The 24,453-nt window shown below is 37.9% G+C and overlaps 1 protein-coding gene and 1 long non-coding RNA gene across 12 annotated transcripts in view; one reads left to right on the forward strand and one right to left on the reverse strand.

The window, feature by feature from the left end:
* SEMA4D (semaphorin 4D) overlaps nucleotides 1-24,453 on the reverse strand; it is a 203,552-nt gene that overhangs the window by 147,703 nt on the left and 31,396 nt on the right. The window lies entirely within an intron of this gene.
* LOC140496980 (uncharacterized) lies at nucleotides 5,520-23,071 on the forward strand. Its single transcript, XR_011964484.1, has 2 exons — nucleotides 5,520-5,699; nucleotides 22,777-23,071. It is a non-coding gene; the product is annotated as an uncharacterized lncRNA (long non-coding RNA).

Consider the following 24,453-nt stretch of genomic DNA (forward strand, 5'->3'; position numbering starts at 1 on the left):
TGTCTGAAGCTGGATTTACACTTAGATCTTTCTGTCTCTAGGCCCAGCATTCTACCTACTGCATCACCTAGCTGCCTCAATCATCTCTACCTAGATGATTCCATTCAAATCAATTGCCAAATCTGAGTATTTCTAACCCTCAGCATCTCTCAATTTTCTTCTTTCCACTTGAATAGCCTTAATTCTAGCCCAAGGCCTCATTGCCTGGATCATTGCAATATCTTACTATTGGTCTCCCTGCTTCAAGTTTCTCCCCTGTCCAATCTATCCTTCAAAAAGTGCCCCTGATTTTTCTAAAATGCAGGTCTATCATGTCACTTTCCTATTTGATAAGCTCCAGTGGCTCCATATCAGCTCCAAAATTAAACAGTATTTTATCTTTATCTCATCATTTTAAAATTTCTGTTTCTGTGTCTTATAATACATATAATTATTAGTATAATAGTACACACTTAATGGGGCAGCTAGGTGGTAGAGTGGACAGTGTTGGACTTGGACTCAGGAAAACTTATCTTCCTGAGTTTAAATCCAGACCCACACACTTACTATTTGTGTGACTATGGGCAAATCACTTAACCCTATTTGCCTCAGTTTCCTCATCTGTAAAATGAGCTGGAGAAGGAAAAGGCAAGCTACTCTTAGCATCTTTGCCAAGAAAACCCTAAATGGGGTCATAAAGATTCAGAAACAATTGAAAGTGAATGAACAACAACAAATATGCACAATGGGAGGAGAGAATAAATAGTAGGGTGTCCCCTCCCTCCCTCCCTCCCTTACCCCCTGCCAAATCTGCTCTAGCTAGAATACATCCCATGAGTACTAAATATGTATGTTATTTGCTTCCAGGGAAATGTGGTTCAATGTTGAAAGGATTTGGCTCTCTGTGATGAAACAGCAAACTGTGGATAGTCCTCTAGTCTTCTTCCCACATTATCTTATGACAGGAGGCTAGAGTGCTGCATGAGTTAAAAAGGAGAGAAAGCTTCTTAACTTTCTTCCTTCAAGAATTTGTGTCAAATAACTTTCCGATGAGGAGTTAATGGCAAAACAGCAGAAATATACTTTGCAAAAAACAAACAAACAAACAAAACAAACCAAGGTTGCAAAATGAAGGAGATTCCACGCACACAAAATCCAAAATCATGCTGACCGTGCTTTTAATAATTCCCCAAGCAATCCCCAGGCTGACAAGGCAAACAACATTTGGGAGATAAAGGAATAGTGGGGTGGGAGAGGAAATGTCTTCTAATGTGGAGAAATTCACACTGTTTGCACAGGCTGCTATCAGAATCTGTGACCAAATTCTGTGAGGAACAAAAAGGGACATGGAAAGTCATGTTAAACTGTCACCAAATCTACCTATCATCAGATTCAATCACTACTGTATCTAACTTTCACTGTATATACTTAATCAATAGTGTTCCTATAGCTTTTGATAACAGGCATAGTTAGCACTACAGTAATCTGAGTGGTCATTTGAGCCAAATCTAGCACATGAGACCCCTCAGGGATAATACATGTGCCAGAGTAATTTGAAGGCTTTTTAACTAAAAGAAAAAACTGCCATTTTTTTCTAGTGTTTAAAAGAAATACAATTTCACCTTATAACAAAATTTCCTCCTGAAGTTTTCATATTTTGGGGGGGAAATTTAATATTCTAAATAAAACAGTCCCTCAAATTCAACCTCATACTTTGATCTACAAAGATAAAGTAATTGAATTGAGTGGGGAAGAGGGGTATCAATAAATTTACAACTTACTGATAACTGTGGTTCCTTGATACTTGAACTCTTTCTTGCTGCTTGAAGCATTTTTTTTCTTTATCTCAAAATTTTGATTTTAACATTCCTGGGTGTTTTCATTTTGAGATTTCTTCCAGGACATGACTGGTAGATTCTTTCTTTTTTTTACTTTGCTTTCTGGTTCCATCATGCCCATGACCTATAGTGTTATTTCTTCTCTTTTTAAGCCAAACTCCTTGAAAAACTGATCTACACTCCAGGCCTCCACCTCCTTTCCTCACTAATTGCTTTCTCCAGAGTTAGCAATGATCTCTTTCATCGACAGATCTGATGGTGTTTTCTTAGTTGTCATTCTTTTCTACCTATGTGCTGAATTTAATGCTGTTAACAACCATTCCTACTGGACAGCCTCTCCTGTCTGGGTTTTTGTGACACATTTCTCCTGGATTACTGGTTACTGGTCTGTCTACCCTCTTAGCAGTCTCTTTTGGTTGTTCATCTTCCACATTCCTAACTATGCAGGTTCTAGTCTCCCTTTATAGTTTATTAGTAACTTCATCCGTTCCCATGAATTTAACTATTATCTCTACACAGAGAAAGATATTCTACCTACTGTATGTTTCAAAATGGGATGTCCCTGATATATCTCAAACTCAACATATCCAAAACCAACCTCATCATCTTTCTCCCTAATTCTTCCTCTCTTTCAAAATCCCCTATTTCTGTCAAAAGGTAACACCATAAATCCAATCCCTAAATCTTCACTCTCCCTCACCCTACATATCTAATCAGTTACTAAATATTATCATTTCTACCTTCACATCTCCCATATCTGAGGCCTTAATCACACAGCTAACACCTTAGTTCAAGGCCTCCTCATCTCTCTCTTAATTGGCCTTCCTGCTTCAAAACTCTCCCTGCTCCAGTCTATACCCTAAATTGCTGCAAAGTGATTTTCCTTAAGCACAGACTGCCCATGTCACTACTCTATTATGATTCCACTGGAATAAACTCCTCCATGCAGTTTTTAAAGGACTTTACAATTTAACCCCAACTTATCTCTCTGGCTCTCACACACCCTGAAATGCAGTTGAATTGGTCATCTCTTTGTTTCTCATTAGCTGTCTGCCTAGAATGAAATCCCTTCTTGCCTCCACCCCACAGAGTCTCTCTCTCTTCCTTTAAGATACCACTCAAGCATCATCTTCTCAACGAAGCCATGCCTAATCCTTCAACTGCTAGTGTGCTTCCTCTCAAACTACCTAGTGGTTAACTTCTCTGTATATGTTTGTATCTATTACACTACATTTATGTTATATATAATTAATATGCACTTGTCTTCCCATAAGCTCAGTGGGAGTGCAGACTGTTTAATTTTTTTTCCTATATACCCCCTCCACCCCACCCCATCTGGCACACCGGAGATGATTAATAATTACTTATTGATTGATATCATCAGCTAAATTTTAAAAGGAGATATGGGCTATTTTTTCAATTTTCACAAAATCAGAAATACCTTTTGTACCGAAAATTATCCTTTTATGTATTTTCTAAAACTATATTTATGTAGCAATATAGCTGCAATCTGAAAATGTAGTCAAAAGCAACCTAAACTACCTAAATTAATACACAGATCTAGCAATTAGGTCCTCTTACCCAGAGAAGTTACTTTAATAAAGAAAAATAATTTCTAAGGTCAAGATGCTTAAACTATGTACTTACAAAAATCCTTTTTCATTTATTTCATTAGCTGCTACAATTTGCAAACCATCTCTTTTAAAGCAAACATAAAATCATGATGCTTCCCACTTTCTTTTTAAAACTTTTAAGTTTATAGGGGAAAAAAATCAGCAACTTCACTGAAATTTAAGTCAGATGACTTTACTCTTGTCCAGAAAAGACCAAAAATTATGTCTATCAGTTAACTTTTTTCTTTTCATGTCAATTTTCTAGTCAATCTGTTCCATCATTTAACTGAACTGACTACATAGATTATTGGATTTTTGAGTGGTTGGAAGGACTTCAAAAGACATCCAGTATAATTCCTTTCTTTTATAAATGAAGAAACTGAAGTCCAAAAAAGATTAAGTATTCAGTAACTACGTGACTTTGACTAAATTGGATGTCCCAGAGACATCTCAAACTCATTATGTACAAAACATTCTTTCCCCCCTAAACCCTTCCTTATTTCAAAATTCACTATTTCAGTCTCACAGGCTCATAGCTCTCCTTCACCTCACAGATTTAATCCCTTTCCAAATCTTGACAGTTTTACCTCCACATTTCTCAAATCTGTCCCTTTTCTCTTTATTCACAAAGAATATTACTTCTTTTCTCATACTGAGATACAGCCCAAAGGGCCTTCTCTCTGTTCCTCACATAGGATATTTCATCTCTGTCTTTGTTCTAGTTTATCTTATATACGATCCCATACCTAGAACACCTCCTTACCTCTGCCTCATAAAATCCCTTCTCCTTCAAGATGCAGCTCATGCATCTACTTCTAGATAAAGTCTTTTCAGATCCCTCCTATCTGCTAGTACCCTTGGTCATTCTTTATATACTTACATATATACTTGCTGTCTCCTCCACAAGAATCTAAGTTGCTTTTGAACGGGGATTAATTCTTTGCATTTGTATCCCCAGAGCCTAGTACAGTTCCCGGAACACAGAAGGTGTTTAATAAATAATGCTTGGACCAATTTGAGCAAGAAGCTTTCTCTCTGTGCTCCCAGTTCTAAGGAGAATAACAAGAGTTCTAGTTTACTACCCAATTCAAATAAGATCATACGATGCTTTTAACACACAATGAGGTAAGTAAGCATAATACATTAATATATACCATTCTTGCTCAAGTCCCCTAGCTATTTAAAAAAACAACCAGAGAATTAGAATCTGGTCTCCCAAGTAGGCTAGGTCATTATAGAATATTGGCTCCATTAGAACACAGAAACATATTTGTAGAGTAATCATTTATTTAAACTGCATTTTAGAAGTGTAGCTCCATCAGGCTTTTAAACTCCATTAACCTTCAGAGAAACAAAAAAAGAGTAAAATCTGATTTACCTCATCTCTTAGGGAATGACTCCTTTTGTGTAAAGTTTTGTAACTAGCAGCAGAACTTTTCTGGATAGATCTTTCAAAAATATACTATGCACAAAACCCCAAACTGCAGGCTCATTTTGCTAGACAATTACCTGAAGATATTATCCATGATATTTAATATCTACTAGAATATGTTTGATGTTATACTGGAGTTACCAGGGTGGAACAGTTTTGAGTGTGTCAGGTGTCCCCAAAGTCTGAATTAAAGCTCTGACAGCTTAGAATGGCAGGCCCCCTGCACCTGGGTGGCTGCTCTTTGGCACCTGTGTTCGTGTTCTGCGCACAGTGTCCATGGAAGAGGAGGCTGGTTTTGGGGGCCAGGTCTCTGGGCCTGGGCTGGGGTCGGGAGGAAGGCAGACAGGGGTGAGCTCCTGTTGGGAGCTACTGTCCCAGGGGCTGGGAGACACGGTGCGATGCCTGGCAGGGCACAAACCAGGCACCCAAGCAGTGCGGTCAGGGGGCGAGCCCCCCAGGTAACGCAGCTCAGACAAGGAGCCCGATGTAAAGGGGAATAACACGATTCCCGAAATACCCGCAATAACCCTCCTTCACTGCGAGATTCGTCTCCGAACGAGTCTCGAGGGCGGGCCTTGCAAACCTGGTGGGTAATTCGTCGAGCGTACCTACGGCAGGTGTCAGAGGGTTTAAACACCGCTGACAACTTCTCGGAGAGGAGGGGGCGGGGCCTGCACCCTGGGGCCTGGAGCGACCGAAGCTGAGGCCCCGGAGGCGACACTGCGCAAGCGCCAGGTTCTCTCTCCTTCCGGGAAAAGGAGCCCCGGGGGTCTCCCGACAGTCACCGAGGGAGCGGAGGCCGCCGCCCCGGGCTCCTCGGGCTGAGGAGGGCGAAAGGTGGGGACCCCCAACCCTGGGTCAGGTCCGTGCTACTTGTGGGATCAGGGACAGGAAAAAAAAAGCTGTCCCGAAGGGGAGCTTGAAGGATCTGGGTCCCGGCTCTGCCCTGCTTTCCCGCCGGTCCTGGGGGAGAGCAGAGGACGGAGAGCCACTTGTCCCAAAGCTGCCGAAGACCCCGGTAGGGCCCGAGTGAAGGAGGGGGCGGGGCAGGCTGACGGGCTAGCCTGCCTGCGCAGGCGCAAGTGTACTGTAGGAAGGCAGGGGGCGGTCGGACCACCTCCGGCGAGGAGGCGGGTTGGTTCGTAGCCCCTCCCCGGCCAGGCCTCGGTCGCGGCTGCGCAGTGAGCAGGAGGCTCCCCCGCCTTCCCCATCTTCCCCACGCAGGTGGGAACGCGCACTGTCAATTTCTCTCCCGCCATTACTTCCACTTTTTATGCGTTCGTCGGCGCCCTCCCTTTAGAGACGTCCTTCTTCGAGGCGGGGGGCGGGGATAGGGATGAGATAGGGGTTTGCGTTCAGGGTCCGGCAGACCCGAGGAGAGGGAGCCCCGGGAGAACCCTGCACCTCCCGCGTCGGTGTGCGTGGTCAGGACCTAGGCCCCAGGGGTGGCACAGGATTCAGGAGCTCCGGGGTGGAGGTGGGGGAGGGGGAGGGAGTGGAGGAGGGGGCGCCTTCCCTTTGCCATCCTGTCAGTCATCCCTCTCGGCAGAACGAAGGTGGGCAGCCCCGAGGCCTGGTTCATTGGGCACTCTGCTCCCCTGCCAAGGGCTGGGGTGGCAACCTGGCCCAGGAGAGAGCCCCTCCAAGTGACAGCCTGAGGCAGCCAATACGAGCGCCTCCTCATCTTTCCTAAATTTGGGGTTTATTAGCATTAAACTTCTTTTAAACATGTAAACTGCCTTGGCATACCCAGTTTAGGGTGTGGCCAAGCTGAAGCAAAGGGAGTCTAGAGTTTTGGGGATTTTTTGGTGAGGAGGAGTTGTCTGGGGCTAGGAATTCTAGGATTTGGGTAAAGGGAAGGGGACCAAAACGCAAAGTATTTCTGGTAATACTTGTGCTTCAAACAGTGGAACCAGCATCCTTGATTAACCAGACCAAATTACCAAAAAAATATTTTATAGATCTAAAAAAAAAATTAAAAAATCTGGAAGAACAAAAGGTGAAAAAGATCAAGGGAATCAACAACAAAAAAATGTAAAGGAAGGTGGCCTTCCTGGACCAGACCTCACACTGCGTTATAAAGTGATAATCATAACAATCTGGTACTGGCTAAGAAATATATTAGGTAAACAATAAGCAGTAGTAAATGACCATCATGGGACAAGAATTCATTTATTTGACTAAAACTGGGGAAACTGGAAAACAGTTTGGTAGAAACTACATAGACCAGCATGTCACACCATATATCAAGAAACGGTCAAAATGATTTAGACATAAAGGGTGATACCATAAGCAAATTAATGGAGCATAGAACAGTTTACTTAGACCTTATAGATAAGGGGAAAATTTATGACCAAAGAAGAAATAGAGCACATTTTGCAATATAAGATGGATATATTACATTAAGAGGTTTTACACAAATAAAACCAATGCAGCCAACACTAGAAAGATAAAAGGGGGGGGGGAATTTACAGCAAATTTCTCTGATGAAGACCTCATTTCTCAAGAACTGAGTCAAATTTATAAGAATACAAGTCATTCCCCAATTGATAAATGGTGAAAGGATACGGATAGGAAGTTTTCAGAAGAAGAAATGAAAGTTATCAATTGTTATTCAGTCATTTCTGATTATTTGTGACCCCATTTGGGATTTTCTTGGCAGAGAGATACTGAAATGGTTTGCCATTTCCTTCATCAGCTCATTTTACAGATGATGAAACCAAGACAAATAGGGTTAAGTGACTTGCCCAGGATCGTACAAACTAGTAAATATCTGAGGCTGGATTTGAATTTAGGAGGTAGGTTTTCTGGACTTGAGGCCCTGTGGTCTTATCTATAGTTATATATATTAAAAAAAAAATGCTATTGAATAGAGAAATGCAAATTAAAACAAATCTGAGATACCATCTCCCAACTATATGATTGATAATATCACAGGAAAGGAAATTGACAGATGTTGGAAGGGATGCTGGAAAATTGGAACACTAATGCACTGTTGGAGGAGTTGTAAACTGATCCAGCCATTATGGAAAGCAGTTTGAAACTATATCCAAAGGGCTGTAAAACTGCATATCCTTTGGCCCAGAAATAACACGACTATATTTATATCCCAAAGAGATTAGAAAAGGAAAAAGACCTATATGTACAAAAATATTTATAGCAACTCTTTTTGTGGTGGCAAAAAATAGGACATTGAGGGGAGGCCCATCAGTTGGGGAATGGTTGAACAAGTTGTGATATACGATTGTGATGGAATACTATTGTTAGAAGAAACAATGAACAAGATGCTTTCAGAAAAACCTGGAAAGACTTACATGAACTGATACAAAACGAAGTAAGGAAAATCAGGAGAACAGTATATACCGTATACCGTAACAGCAATATTGTATAATGGTCAGTTGGGAATGAGCTATTCTCATCAATACAAGATAATTCCAAAGGACTTATGATGAAAAATGCTACCCACCTCCAAAGAAAGAACTGATGGAGTCTGAATGCAGATCAAAGCATTTTTTTTAAAAAAACTTTATTGTTCTTGGTTTTTTTTTAATCTATGTTTTCTTTCACAATATGACTTATACAGAAATATTTTTGCCTTCTCAATGAGGGAGGAGGGGAGAGAGAGAAGAGAAAATTTGGAGCTCAGAATTTTAAAAAATGAATGTCAAAACTGTTTTATATGCAACTGGATAAAATATTAAAAATAAAATTATGAAGCTATAAAAAAGCAAGAATACATTCACTTCCCTAAAACTGTTCCCTAATATCAAAATGAATTCTAAAGATTTTCAAAGCAGAGAACCACATTTTTGTAAGTGAACATTAGAGCAAAAATTTTTTTAAATCATTCCAAAAGGATTTATTAACTATTTACCATCGTGCTAAGCTCTAGGGATACAAAGATAGGCAAAATGTAGTAACCAGCCCTGAAGAAACTCAGACACCATGTAAATAGGTAGTGACATGATATACTAGGTGTCCCAAAAGTCAGTGCAATTAAAAATTATGAAATTCTAAAAAACCGCATTAAGACTCTTGGGATATCTCATACACCAAGATGAAAGGTAATCTTAGAGAAGTCACTAGCATTTGATAGAGGAAAACCTCCTGCAGGTCAGATTTGAGCTATCTTAAAGAAGGCAAGGGAAATTAAGAGGCAGAGGTGAGGAGGCAGAACATTTTAGGCAACAGGAAAGAGCAAATAAAAATGCCCAGAAAGATGAAATGTCCTGTGAAAGAAGTAGCTCCCAAGCTATACTAAGCCAGTATAGCTGGAGCAGGCATGAAGGGGGCAAATTTATGAAGACTTAAAAGGTATGAAGGGACCAGGCCAAGATCCACAGGAATAGCTATGGAGCAAATGTATACAAGTAGTTCAAATAAATTAGTAAAAAGACTTTCTTTAAGTGACTAGATGAAAGTATAGCAAAACAACCTTCCCAACCTTTCTTTGACCCTGTACAAACTTCTGAACGATATATAGCACACTCTTCTAGTTTATTTGTTTGCCCTTATTAGGAAAAGTCAGTATCCATAAGCATCTCTTTCCTCAATATGCCAGAAACTTAGAAAATTACTGGATTTTTTAAAAAATATTTTTATGAGGTTGGTGTTTCATTTGGAAAAGATTACACTCCTCCAAAGAACTTTTATTTGGCCAACATCCTTCCTGAACAAATTATATTCATGAATGTCCTCACTCCCTTTCATCTAACTAATGATGGTAGGTACTTAAAAAGTACAAAGGATAGAATAATTTTTAGAGTTTTGTAGAGATTAAATATAACCAGTGATTTTAAACCTTTTTTTTTTAAACATCATGACCTTTGAGGTTCCTTCACACTCTAGATTATGTCATTCTGATTCTATGTGTTTTTTGTTGCAACTTGGCTTCCCTGAAGTTAAGCACTACCAAGAAGCTTTTGATTCAGTATTATAAGGCTTCTCTGACTATTCTGACCATAACACATATTCAATACCATCTAATTTTCACAGTAATTTCACAATTATATTTATAATGTCTCATGCCCCCTAACTCTAAGCTTCTTGAGAACAAGTATTTTCTGTATCTAAGAGTACATAAACTGGAAAGGTTTGAGTATAGGGGACAGATTGTGTCTGAAATGTAGTTGAACTAAGTTTTGAGTGACTCAGCCATCATAAAGTTTACCACCAATTGATTTTTTGGAGCCATAGTAACTCATCAATACTTGCTGCTAATGAATGGAGGGTTTGTGATGTAATTTGGTGGAAAAAGCCCCCACATTGATAAAATCACAGATCATTCAAGAATTAGAGTTAGGCACAATAATTCTGTTCTCTAGCTTAAGGGTTATTAGAAAATCAAATAAAATAATGCATATAACTCACTTTGTACCACAACGCACTATAAACTATTACTATTACTAATAAAGCTCTATTAGGATGCCTTTGAATTTGATCTGACCAACAAGGAGGCATGGGAAAAAGTTCCATATTATACAGAAGATATATATAAAATATATATATATATACATATATATATCACTATAGCATTTATATGTAAACTATGTCTATACCATGCTTCTTTGATAGGGTCAGGAGGGAACAAGGGAATGAGTAAGCACATGAACCAATAGCAGTTAAAGAAAGCAGTGACCACCACACCTAGGCTATCACTGAGGTAATTATCTTTAAGAGCTCTTAGACTACATTAGGTAAAAAGAAGTTAATTGAAAATCCCAAGTTTAAACAAAAAAGAAACATAATAAAGTTTAATTCAAATGTAATAGGAACACAATTAAAAGAAATTATTGGTTTTTAAATCAAGTACAGAGATTTTTTCTTAAGGGAGATCATAAAAAAACAACAAAGAAGTCTAAGATATACCAGAATTTGGTTGATACTTTATAACAAAAACAGTGTCTGGAATGGTTATTCATTAAAAATCGAAAGAAAACTGAAAGTTAGCACTAACAACAAACATTGATTGGATCCATGGGAGAAAATTAATTTACTGTGCTTGGTTTTCGAGGTTTGAATGTACTTTCATGGTTATGTTGTTGCTTTTAATGAATTTGTTTCTCTTTCTTGGGGAGAGGTTAGCATTTGCTGATTCTTTTTCTTTTTTAATTTTTACTTTTTAAAAATTTTTTTCTACAGCAGACTTTATTCTTTTTCTCCAATTCCAAATTCTCCCCCACCCCTACCCTTTTCCCCCGCTGATTAAGAAGACAAGAAAAAGAAAACCCATTACAGATATGTAGAATCATGCAAAGTGAATTAGCTTTGTTCAAGAGAAAAGAATTAGCCTTCAGTCTGCATTCTGGGTCTGTCAGTTCTCTATAGAGAGGTATGTAGAATGTTTCCTTATAAGTCCTTTGGAATTGTGATGGGTAATTGCAATGATCACAGGTACTAAGTCTTTCAAAGTTGATTGTCTTTTACAATATTGCTGTTACTGAGTACATTGTTTTCCTGGTTCTGCTCACTTCACTTTGCATCAGTTCACATAGGTTTTTCAGAAACCATTCCCTAGCATAATAGTATTCCGTTACATTCATAAAACATCACTTATTCAGCCATTCCCCAGTTGATGGGCTTGCCCTCAATTAGGGATTATTTTCCAAGAATTTATTTCAGAATTATTCTTTGTCTCAAGGAATGAAATATTTGTCTCAATAAATATTCTCCCCACTCTTCCCAATATACACTTAAACAAAATACACAGCCTACCCACTTCTTGACCCTTTTTCAAAGACTGGTGCTAATGGAGCTTCTTGTCCCAAAATCTATAAAATAGGAGGTGCCAAAACGTAAGTATGAAAGTTAGCTCCTAAATATCCTACAAGCAATTCATAAGTATAAAAGTTAGCACCTAAATATCCTATGAACAATTCTTTCTTTTGCTTTTCCACCTCCTCCCCTTGCCCTAACTGAAAAATCTCTAGAAATAAAAAAGTCCTCAAGAAATAGATTGTTGTATTTTTTAAAAGCAATAAAAGAAAAGCAAATCCTTTAATATAGTTATTCTTTCTGTCTGAACAATAATCTAAGTAGTGTTCAGTTCAAAGTCCATGTCCCTGGGCTTTTTAGTTCAACTGGCATATGAAAGCAAATATTCACATAACTGTCACCTTTCTGAAGCAAATAAATATCAATGTATACGTGTGTGTCCATCCATCCATCCATCTATCTGTATCTATCTGTCTGTCTATCTATCTATCTATCTATCTATCTATCTATCTATCTATCTATCTGTTTATCTCAAAGCTAGGAGAGGTGACCTTGAAAGAATATAGGTTAAAACAATCAGCTACTCATGGGCCTTCAGTTAATACATCTATTAGCTATTTTGCAGCTGTAAGCTTTGCCTGTATTTACAAAATAAACACTTGACATGAAAATAATATCTTTTGGGGGGAAGGGAGCTACTTGTTTTCTAAATACAATGAGGCTTCACTTATATGGTTACAAATAGCAGGAACCCAGTACAATGACATTATGCATATTTGGTTATATATGGCATATGTTGACCATAAAGCTTTATTTGTAGTGCCATGTAATTTTCAGTTGGAATTTTGTTCTAGTATGAAGCAAACATATGAAACAGATGTAGCTTGGTTTACTAGAAAGAGTGCTAGGCTTAAAGTAAGAAAGTCCAAGATTCAAATCCCATTTCCTAGCACTCTGGCCCTGTCACTGATAATTCTCTTTCCAAAGTTACAAGTGATCTCTTAATTGCCATATCTAATGGCCATTTCATAATTCTCATCCTTCTTGATCTCTCTGCAGCCTCTTCTCCCTCTACACTATTTCTCTTGATGATCTCATCAGCTTCTATGGATTTAATTATTATCTATATGCAGATTATTCTCAGATCTATTTATTGTCTGACCTCTAGTCTTTAATCTCCAACAAGAAGGGAGAAACAAGCATTTATTAGCTACATACTACATGTCAAGCACTTTAGAAATATTAACTCATTTGATGCTCACAACAACCCTGAGAGGTAAGTGCTACTATTATCCCCATTTTACAGCTGAGGAAAGTCAGGTGGTTAATTGACTTATCCAGATTCACACGGCTAGTAGGTACCGAAGGCCAGATTTGAACTCAAGCCTTCCCGACTATAAACCCAGTGCTCTATCCACTGGGTCACTTGGCTGCCTCAAGCTATTAGACATCTTGAGCAGGATGTCCTGTTGGCATCTTAAACTGAACCTGTCCACAGATGAATTCCTCTCAGTCTCTTCTCAACTCTCTACAGACCAGCCTCTGACCTCACCATTCAACTAAAACTGATTCTCCAAAGTTACTAACAATCTCCTAATTGCCAAACCTAATGGCCTTTTTCTAAATTCTAATCCTTTCAGACTCTCTCTACCCTTTGACATTGTCAATCACCTTTTCCCCTGACTTTTCTCTCTAGGTTTTTACAAAACCTGCCTCATGGCTCTCTCTGAAATTAACTTTGATTTGTCCTAAATGTATTTTGTTTGTACATAGTTTGTTGTTGCTGCTGTGCATGAGTAGGGGATTTCTCATTCTCCTCAGTGCTTAGCACTGTGCCAGGCACATAGTAGGCCCTTAATAAATCCATACCCTTGCTTGTTGTGAACTTTTTATCTCCTTTATGCCAAGTCTTATTACCTAAAGTTTACACAAACTTTGATGTTTACCTTAACAGCTCTTTATAAATACATTATTATATTTGATCTTTACAACAATTCTGTGAGGTAGTTGCTTTTATCTCTATAGGTGAAAAAACAGGCATGAGGAGATGAAGTGATCAGAATCACACTGTAGTATGATCACATAGTATGATGGAGGATTCAAATCCAGTTATTTCTAAGATCAGCACTCTTATCTACTAAGGCAAATGCTTCTCTATTATTTTATCTATTTCAGTAAAGACAAAATCACCCAAGGTCACACAATTAACAAATAATATAGACCAGTCTTGAACTTAGATCTTCAAACTCAATCCTATATCTTTCTACTGCATTACACTGACCCTGGATCTTATATTAAGAGTGAATGTTTTTCTTGTATTGTTCTGTTATTGGGTTTTTCCCTGCAGTCACAGAAAAAACTAAAATGTGTCATGTTTATTAAAAATGGTAAACTAGAAAAGAATAATTTCTATGAATCTATGTAGACTCTATTTGTGGGGTTAATATTCCTTTAATGTTCTTAACATTCAACAATTCACCAAACATTGATCAACCATCTTTTATGTAAAAGGTACTTTGCTAGGTTTGGAGGGTTAAAAAAAACAAAGACAGAATAATCTTAAAATGAGAAAACTTCAGATGAATGGAAATTGGAATAACTTTTCATCATCTACAACCAGTTTGAATAAAGTAGGAGATAACAAGTCTTAACTTTTGTTGCACATTGATAGCCACATTCATTTATTACTGGTCTGTGATCTTGTGAAAATCAAACAAAAAATGTGAAAGAATTTTCTTTATAGTAGAACTAAAAACCCCTGGTTACCCATCTTTTCCGAAATTCCAGCAATTTGAATAGTCACATAATTTTAAATTAACCATACAATGAATGTGAAAATGGGAGGACTCATTAAGCTATATATGAATTAATAATTCCTCACAGAGGTAACACAGCATAATAAAATAAAGAAATTGACTTAAGAGTTCAATTCTGGGTCCTACCACTCACCTAGGGTCACTTTGCCCCTCTGAGCCTCAACAATGTATCAGTGATTCAAAAAAATAATAATATTCAATCACATTCATCTACCACAATTTGTTTAGTCATTCCCACGTCAATGGACATCTGTTTCCAATTTCTTGATAATGAAAAAAAAAGTGCTCATCTAGATATTTTGCTTTATAAGGAGCCTTTCCCTTTTTGACCTCCTTAGAATATATGCCTCATTGCAGCATCTCTGCAGAAAATGTACAGACCTTTTTGTCATTTTCTTAGAGTAATTCAAAACTGCTGTCCAAAATAGTCTTATAATTTCTAATACAATATAAAGGCGTACATGTGAAAAATGCTATAAAAAAGTTACATCCATTTTTCTAATTTATAGAAATAAAAGGGGGCAACCAGGTAGCACAGTGGATAGAGCACTAGTCCTGGAGTCACAAGGACCTGAGTTTAAATCCATCCTCAGACATGTACTAGTTTTGTGACCCTGGGCAAATCACTTAAGCCAGATTGCCTCCAAAAGAAAAAGGTAACTAAAGGATCAAATAAGAAAAAGTATGAGAGAAGTGTATTCAAGGGATAAGGGATGGCCAGTGCAAAAAAACAGAGAGAGACAGCTGGATCACAGAATGTGAAAGGGGGAGTAATGTCCAATGAGACAAGAATGATAGGTTGGGGCCAAATTGTGAAAGGCTTTAAAAGTTAGAGTTTTTATTTATCCTTGAGACAATAGGAATCCATCAGCATTCACTGAGTAGAGGAGTGTCATGGTTAGATCCATGCTTAAGGAAAATCACTTAGGCAAAAGTGTGTGTGAGAGATGGACTTGAGCAGTAAGAGATATGGCAGGGAGATAATCACAAAGCTGGCGCAATAATCTATGTGAGAGATGATGAACCTGATCTACAGTTGTAACTGTGTGAGTAGAGAAAAAGGGTGAAATTCAAGAAATGTGGAAATAGAAATGGCAAATTCTGACTGCTAATTGGGTATAAGGGATAAGTGAGAGTGGGGAATGAAGGATAATGCTAACGTTACAAACCTAGTAGACTGGAAATATGAAAGCACTTTATAAATATTTAATAGATTCAGGATGTCATCAATGTGGGCACTCCATATACTTTTGTAGATTATAACTCATCTTGTGGGATTTTTGTCTATATCCTTCCATCAACCTAAGGCACTGGGGACCTTCATTCTATAGATCTTTTAACATTTTGTGGATAACAGTACGACCCTCAGGCTGTCCATTCTATTACCTTCTCTCCCTACATGACAAACACATTTACTTTTCTAGGTATACCTTATGCCACTTCTTATACCTCTTCTACTTTCAAATCCACTAAAGGAAGCTAGATGCTGCAATGGATAGAACACTGGGCCTGGAGTCAGGAAGACTAGCCTCAGATACTAGCTGTGTGACCCTGGGCAAGTCACTTAATCCTGTTTGCCTCAGTTTCCTCATCTGTAAAATGAGCTGGGGAAGGAAATAGCAAACCACTCTAGTATCTTTGCCAAGAAAACCCCAACAAGGGTCATGAAGAGTTACATTACTGAAACGACTCAACAACAAAGTGGCACGCTTAAATCTATTATGATTTTCTACTCCTTTCTGAGTCACCGAGAATTTTGATTCTTCTATATAGCTCCAGTGGGAGGATGTTGGTTTAAATTATGGGCTCTGAGGGCAATGAACATCTTTAAGATCCTTGAGAATACATTGCTGTAAGTTTCAGGATAAAAAATAAGCCCACAGAAATAACATTTCTGCATATTGCCAATAAAATTCAGCAGGAGGAAACAGGAAAAAGAAATTCCATTTTAAAAAACCATGAACAGTCTAAAGGGTAAAAAAGAGAAAAGAGCCTTCCTGCCAAGATACACACAAGAATTGTCCGGACAAAGGACTGTGACTTTTTTTCCTGAATTTCCCATCAGGATTCATGCTGGTCCATTTTCTACATCATTAGAGAAGTTTATGGTAGGGAACTCATCACACTGCTTCCTTCCTTTTTCTCCATTATCATGGCTCTTCCCCTTATAAAGTCTTTCAAAGTTTAATTCTGGAATGTTGTTATGATTGTATAAATTGTTCCCCGGTTGTGCCCCCTTCATTCTGCCATTAATTCCTAAAGACTTTCCTAGTCTTCTCTGAAATTGTCCATCCCAGCATTTTTTTTATGGCACAATAATATTCCATTATATTCATATACCACAATTTAGCCATTTGTGAAGATATTCCCCTGCCCATCCCCACAGTTTCCAATTTTTGACTATGAGGAAAAGAGTAATATAGTAGTATAAATGATTTTGTACATTACTCCCCCTTCCACAAATATTTCATCTTTTTTTTTTATTTCATTGGTAGTATAGGTCTAGTAGTAGTATAATTAGGTCAGAAGACATGCAGAGTTTGGAACATTTCTGGGAATAGTTCCAAATTGCTTTTAGAATGACTGGATCAATTCACATCTCTAACAACAATGCACCAGTGTAGTTTCAAAATTTGTCAATTTTCTCCTTTTGCTATCTTCACAAGTCTGAAAGGCATGAGGTAGAACCCCAGAGTTGTTTTTCTGTAATTATTGTTACATTGTTACATTTCTCTAACTATTAATTATTTAGAGCATTTTTATGATTGCTGAGAGCTTAGAGTTCTTCCTTTGAAAGTTGCCTCTTCATATCATTTGACAATTTATCATATGGAGAATGATTCTTATTTTTATAAATTTGAATTGTAAGTTTTTCATTTTTAAAATGAACAATTTGGTTTCCCTTTATCTTTTTTTAATCAGGTTAACTATTTTATTATTTTTGTTAAAGCAGCTCCTTATTTTATCAATGAAATGGTCTTTTGCTTTCAATTTTATTAATCTCTTCTTTAATTTTCAAAGTTCTGCTTTGTCATTTTGTTGGGAATTTTTGATTTGTTGATCAATTTTTTTAAATTGCATGCCCAATTCTTTTTCTTTTTTGTTGATGAGAATATTTGGAAATGAAGATTTGTTTCCGCTCAAAACTACTTTAACTGAATCTCATAAGTTTTGGTAAATTGTCTCATTGTCATTTCCTTTGATGAAATTTTCTAAAGTTTCTCTTATTTATTCTTTGACCCACCAGTTCTTCAGAATGATGTTATTTAGTCTCCAATTACTTTTAAATCCTTGCCCTTTAATGAATAAATTTTATTGAATCATGATCAACAAATGATCTGTTTAGTATTTACTCAGTGCCTATCACATAGTAGGTGTTTAATAAATATTTATTGATTACCTACTGTGTGTCAGGCACTGCACTAAGTACTGTTTTTTAAACAGATGATCTCATTTGATCCTTACAACAACCCTGTGAGGTAGGTCCTATCATTATTATCCCTACTTTACTGTTGAGAAAACTGGGGCAAACAGAGGTTAAGTGATTTGCAGAGAGTTCTGTCCTGATTTCTCTTCTCTCTCTATACTACTTCACTTGGTAGTTTCATCAACTCCCATGGTTTTAATTACTCTCTCTTTGCTGATAATTTTCAAATCTAACTATACTACCCTAAACTCTCTGCTGACCTTCAATCTTCCATCCCAACTGCCTTTCAGACTGGATGTCCAACGGATATCTTAAACTCAACATACCCCAAACAGAATTCATTATCTTTCTCCTCAAACCCTTTTCCCCTCTTCCTACATTCCCAATGACTGTAGAGGGCATTACTATCCCCCAAGTCCCTCAGGCTTGCAACCTGGCAGTTATCCTAGATTCCTCACTATCTCTCAACACTCTCCCTCTCTCCCCCATCCAATCAGTTGCCAAGGCCTGTCTATTTCATCTTTGCAAATACAAAATCCTCTCTCTGGCACTTAAATCCCTTCATAACCTAGCACCTTCCTAACTTTCCAATTTTTTTATACCTTACTCCCCAATATGCACTTTTTGATCCAGAGACACTGGCCTCCTAGCTGTTCCACAAACAAGATACTCCATCTTTCAGATGTGGGCATTCTCCTTAGCTGTCTTCCATGCCTACAGTGCTCTCCCTCCCCAGCTCCAAGTACCGATCTTCCTGGCTTCTTTTAAATCCTAACTAAAGTCTCACCTTCTACAGGAAATCTTCCCCAACCCTTCTTAATTCCAGTGCCTTCTGTCTATTAATAATTTCCTGTTTATCCTGTATATACCTTATTTGTGTCCCACTAGATTGTAAATTCCTCAAGGGCAGTGATTGTCTTTTGCCTGTTTATGTGGCCCTGGCACATAGGCACTTAATAAACATTTATTGGTTGATTAATTTTTGTTGTTTTACATTTTGATGAGACGTTTATTCTCCAATACATGGTCAGTTTTTGTAAGATGCTAATGTATACTTGAGAAGTATGTAGATTCTTTACTGTTCTCATTCAGCAATCACCAGAGGTCTATTGTCTGTAACCTTTCTAAAATTCTCTTTAAATCCTTAACTTCTTTCTTGTTTATCTTTTGGCTATATTTGTCTAAATCAGAGAGGAATACATTAAGCTTCTCAACTATTACAGTTTATATGCTATCTTATTAGGTGCATCTATATTAAATACTAATATTGATTCTTTTTGGTGCCTTGAAGCATAAAATAATTTTCCTACTCAATACTTTTTATCTTCTCTATGTTTACCACAGCCTTGTCTGAAATCATAACTCTTACCCCTGCCTTTTTAAGCTCATCTGAAGTTTAGTAGATTTTGTTCCTTCCTTTTAACCTCATGTGAATCTTTGTTCACACACGGGGCTGGGGGGGGGGGGGTGGGGAGAGCGAGAATCCTCTTAAATCCTTACAGGTCTGTTATACTTAGCTTTGCCAGATCTTTTGTTGTAAACCTTTACCTCTTACTTTTTGGAAGCCTTTTCTCATCAGTATTTGATCTGATGCATTTTCTAGATGTGTTTGGAGGACTATTTGTAGAAGGGAGGAGCTTAACTACACACTTTTACCTACTTAGTCTTCCATCTTGGCTCTTGTGATATTACATTTTTTTTAAAACAGTATAGTTTAACTGACTTTCCCAGAGAGTCACGGGAGCTAGTAAGTGTGTGAGGCCAGATTTAGACTCAGGTCCTCCTGACTCCAGGGCTGGTGTTGTATCTACTGTGCCCTATCTGCCCCCATATTATATTTCTTAAGTTTTTTCTTCATTTCTTTTTAGTTTTGTTGTGATATTTTTTGTTGTATTGTTGAGTCACTGTTTTCTGTCCAGCTCATTCTAATTTTCAGGGCATTCGGTTTTTAAGTGATGTTTTTCACTATCTGTTACAAGGCATCAATTTTCCCTGTCATTCTTTCCTCTCCGGTTTTTCCATTCTGTATCTCATTTCATTTTTTCCATGTACTCCTGTAGTCTCTGTGAGCAGAGCACTTTTTTCTCTGAGGCTTTACGTGGACTTATTGTGAGGTCACTGTCTTCTGAGGCCATTCCCTAGGCCTCTCTCAATCCAAGAAGTATTTCCTTATGGTGTTTGTAGTTTTTCTTGGTTTGATCATTTGGGGGCCTGCACTTGAATGAAGCTCTGCAAGTGATTGATGTGGACAGGGCCTGCTGATCCTCAGTATAGTGGGTCAGACTAAGCCCCTCTCCTTCAAGGTCTCTGGAGCTGTTCAGATACTGGGCTAGTTGGGGTGGGGAGGGGATAACTCTCCTTCTTGTCATATGGCTCTGGGACCTCTCCATGCTGTAAACTTCCCTGTGTTGCTGAGCTCAGCGGCTATTTCTATGCTACGCTCCCACCACAGGCTTCAGGGACTTCTTGGGCTGAATTTTGCCCAGGGTCTTTCTCCCACAGTGGCATAGGCCACTGGTGCCATGCTGGACCCTAAATAGAATGCCCCAAGGCTGCTTTATCTGCCAGGCTAAAGTGGGGTTTGAGCTCTGTTGGGACTGGGCTGGCCTTACCAGAAGTGCTTAAATGCGCCCCCCACCCCCACCCCCACTAGGATATTCTGAGACTGCTTTCATGCTCAGGCATGGACCAACAGGTTTGGGAAAGTCTCAGGCTGCCTGACTTGTGCAGGGAGTGCCACAAGTCAGACCTGCCCAGAAGTCCCCAAAGTTGATCTCCTGTAGCCCTGGCCGCCTCATAAAAGGTTAGGGCATGGCAAGGCTTGAATGCTGCAGAGTTCAGGTAAGGAGAACTGAAACTGCCCAAAGGTACTGGGGACAACTGCCTGTGCCTTCACTTTGCTATTGGCCTGCCTCTTCAGTCTTTCTACCCCAGTATCTATGTAGGACTCCCAGGGTTACCCAGGGGAGTCTAGGGATGATTTTTTTCCCCCTTATTACTCATTAGAGTAGTCCATTTCTAAGTCCCAGGGGAATGTTTGCAGGAAATTTGGTATCCTCTGCATTCTAGCATGACATCATCCCACAATTCCCTGGATCAGCACCCTTAAAACTATAGCACATTAGCCCCTATGATTAAAATTGTCTATTTTGTCCTTTATAATACCCTCTGTCATGTTCCTGCTTATAAATTTTTTTCTCTAGCTAAGTTATAACAGAAATTTCTATCAGTCAACAAACTTTTAGATGCCTACTATGTGACAAGTACTTTGAACTTATTGTGTCTATAGGCGAATACATAAATTTTTATCCGAAGAGTCCCCTTTTGGCCATTGCCCCTTTAGGTATGTTATTTCCCTCTGTACTAGAATGTAAACTCTTTTAGGATAAGGACAGACTTTACTTTTGTATTTGTATCCCCAGAGTCTCACAAATAGTAAGCTTTATTGATAAATATAATAAATAATAATAATGATATGGGAATATTAATATGTAATATTGTAGTGGTGGTATATTAATATAATAATAACAAAGAGTAATGAATGCTTTATTATTCATTCATTCGTGGCTGATCCACAAATCTAATCAATCTGTCAACAGCTAGCCACCCTTTAATTCTATGAAGCTTAAAGAAGTTTCCATACCTTGTAAGGGGTAACAAAACTGTCATCTAATTCCATCAAATTTTCCTGACAATTTCTTTGCTCTTCACTTTCTGGAATTACATGAAATAGTATGGAGGGAAATCAATTGATTGAGATTCCCTCATCAACTTCACCCCTTCACCACACCTAGCTCTCAAAAACTGTTAACCTCTCCCATGTGAGAACTTTCCTGATCCCTTCAGGTCCTATTAGCCCTACTCCCCAAATTAGCCTTTATCTCTTTTCTAAATATGCTTTCTCCTCTGGCTAGATTGTAAACTCTTTGAAACCAGGGACTATGTTTGATGCTTCTCTGTATTCTCAGAACTTAGTACAACGCCTGGAGAATAGTAGGCACTTAAATGCCTGTTGCTAGAATGATGAAAAGTTTTTTCTTTCACAGGTTAGCTAGGTAAAGAATTTGTGAACAGGCACAGGATAAAGGAGATAATGAAAGACAAAAAAGATATTTTCAATTATATAAAACTGAAAAGCTTTTGCAGAAATGAAATCAATGAAGCTCACATTAAAAGAAAATATGTGGATTCAGACAAATTTTTGCTTCATTAATCCAAATCTAAAACATTAAGAGCCATTCCTTACTTGAAATTTTCAAAAGAAGAAATATAAACTATCACCAATCTCAAAAATTGTTTTTAATCACTAATAAAGCAAATTTAAACAACTTTGAAGTCTCATGTCATATTCAAATTTACTGTTTGAGGGACTGTAGAAGACAGGCATTCTTACTCACTACTGGCTGGGCTACAAAAATTGGTCTAACCCTCCCAAAAAACAATTTGGAATCATGTAAGAAAGGTTCACTAAAATTTTCATACCCTCTGACCTAGAAATCCCACTAATAGATTAATGTCATAAGGAGATTAACAACAGCAAGAAAACTACATGTACAAAAATATTAATTATTGCATTATTTGTAGAAACAAAATATGTTTGTAAATGACTGGAATATAGCCAATGATTGAAAATAGCCAAATAAATTACAAATATGAATATAACAGGATATCATTATGCCTTTAAGGAAGAACAAATGCGATGAACTCAAAGAAACATAGGAAGGCTAAAATGAATTGATTTACAACAAAGAACAAGATCAGCAAAACAGTCATAGTAACATTTATTTTCTACCTTATAACTTGTATTTTAAAATTAATTTTTTAAAATTAATTTTATATATGCATATGTATGTATATATGCACACACAGACTTATGTATGTATGTAGTTTCTTCCATGCTGGAATATAAATTCCCTGAGAATAAGGATTGTTCCATTTTTTGTTTCTTTATCTCCAGCATCTCTCACACTGCCGACACATGATAAATGCTTGTGGACTGACTGACTGCAGCAGCAAGAATAGAGATAATACCACAGGCAACAAAACTCCAGTGAAAAATAATGGATAATAATTTCAAAAGGATTAAAAGCTAACTACGAAGGCTTTTCTAATAACACATTTTGAGCAGCATGACTTTTGTTTAACTATTTTAAGGATGCATTTTGTGGTGAAGCAGAATTGGGAAGTACCTGTTGTTTACATACTAATATTTTTAAAAATTAAATATTCTACAAGCTTTTTTGACCACCACATTCCACTGTTGGTGTATTAAACTTGTAGTCACTAAAGCCCTCATATTATTTTTTTAATCCCAAATTATGTACAACAACATATTTTTCACTATCCTTTATGATCGTGAATTGCACGAAAGTCACCCAGTATAAAGATGTGGTGGGCTGGCTTTTCTTTAGAAAGTATTGAAATCATCCTCAAAGCTTAACTGACTCAGGTGACTAAATGCCAGCATTGCTGACATCACTTCCTGGTAAGATGAGCAAAAATAGGCAAAAGGTGCTTTGGGAGCTAGTTCTCTGACTGGCATGATGACTGGGCACGCTGAAAGGCAGGGGGACTTGGAGCACTTAAATCATCTCCAAGTGTTCTTGATGTTCCTTCACTACTGCCGGGTTAAATCTTTTGCTGATTGTTGAATGGCCTACAGGTGTCTTGTTTTGTTCCAGTATTAGAATTAAACCACTTGATGACTGGCCTGAATCAGGCCCAACTCAGAACACCCCCATTGGGAAGGACATTTCTTGTTGCCTTTAGGCTGCAAAATGAAACCAACCCTTGTATTTGCTTCTGAGATAATAGCCTATAACTTCCTTTGCTGCAACTACTTTATATTTTATGTGAAAATCTGCTTTCTTTCTAATTTATAGATGAGGAAATGAAGGCCCAGAGAAGCAGTGGGATCTCTGCAAAGTCAAACAGGCAGTAAGCAACAGTGCTAGAACCTGAGATCATTTAGGGTCCTTCAACAGTTTTTCAAATCACTGATCACTGCACATAGATCTATTTCAAGTATTTACCTCAAATTATTATTTGAAGATGGTCTAAAAACTAGCTGTAGTCCCCCACTACTTTTTCCTCCATTCAGCAGCCATTCCTCAAGGTTAAATAATAAGGGGGAACTCTGAACTGAAGGCCATTTTGTATTGTCTTGGTTCTTTTTTTTATTTCATGAACTATCATGGTCAAAGAATTCTTCAGCTCATAATGACCAGCCTACTCCTCATAATTTGCTCTCTACTTACCTAGACTGGTCCTCAGAGAGCCGAAACATTCTGAAGTTAAAACGTACTCAAAGCCTTTCTAATTTGGTTGAAGTTGCCAGTGTTTTTTCTCTGTTGGCAAAGCCTTTGAGAACACTGTCAGTTACCTTCCAAACTTTGATAAAACACTGAAATGATAATAGGTAGCATTTATATAGCACTTAAAATTTGCAAAGTACTTTACAAATATCATCTTATTTTATCTTCACAAAACCCTTGGGAGGTAGGTGTTATTAGTATTGTCCTCATTTTGTAGACGGGGAAGCTGAGGCAGACAAGCATTAAGTGACTTGCTCAGGGTCACACAGGTAGCAAATGACTGAGGCCATATTTGAACTCAGGTCTCTGAATCCAGGTCC

The sequence above is a fragment of the Notamacropus eugenii genome, chromosome 3, assembly GCF_028372415.1.
Source record: "Notamacropus eugenii isolate mMacEug1 chromosome 3, mMacEug1.pri_v2, whole genome shotgun sequence".
Lineage (NCBI taxonomy): Eukaryota > Metazoa > Chordata > Mammalia > Diprotodontia > Macropodidae > Notamacropus > Notamacropus eugenii.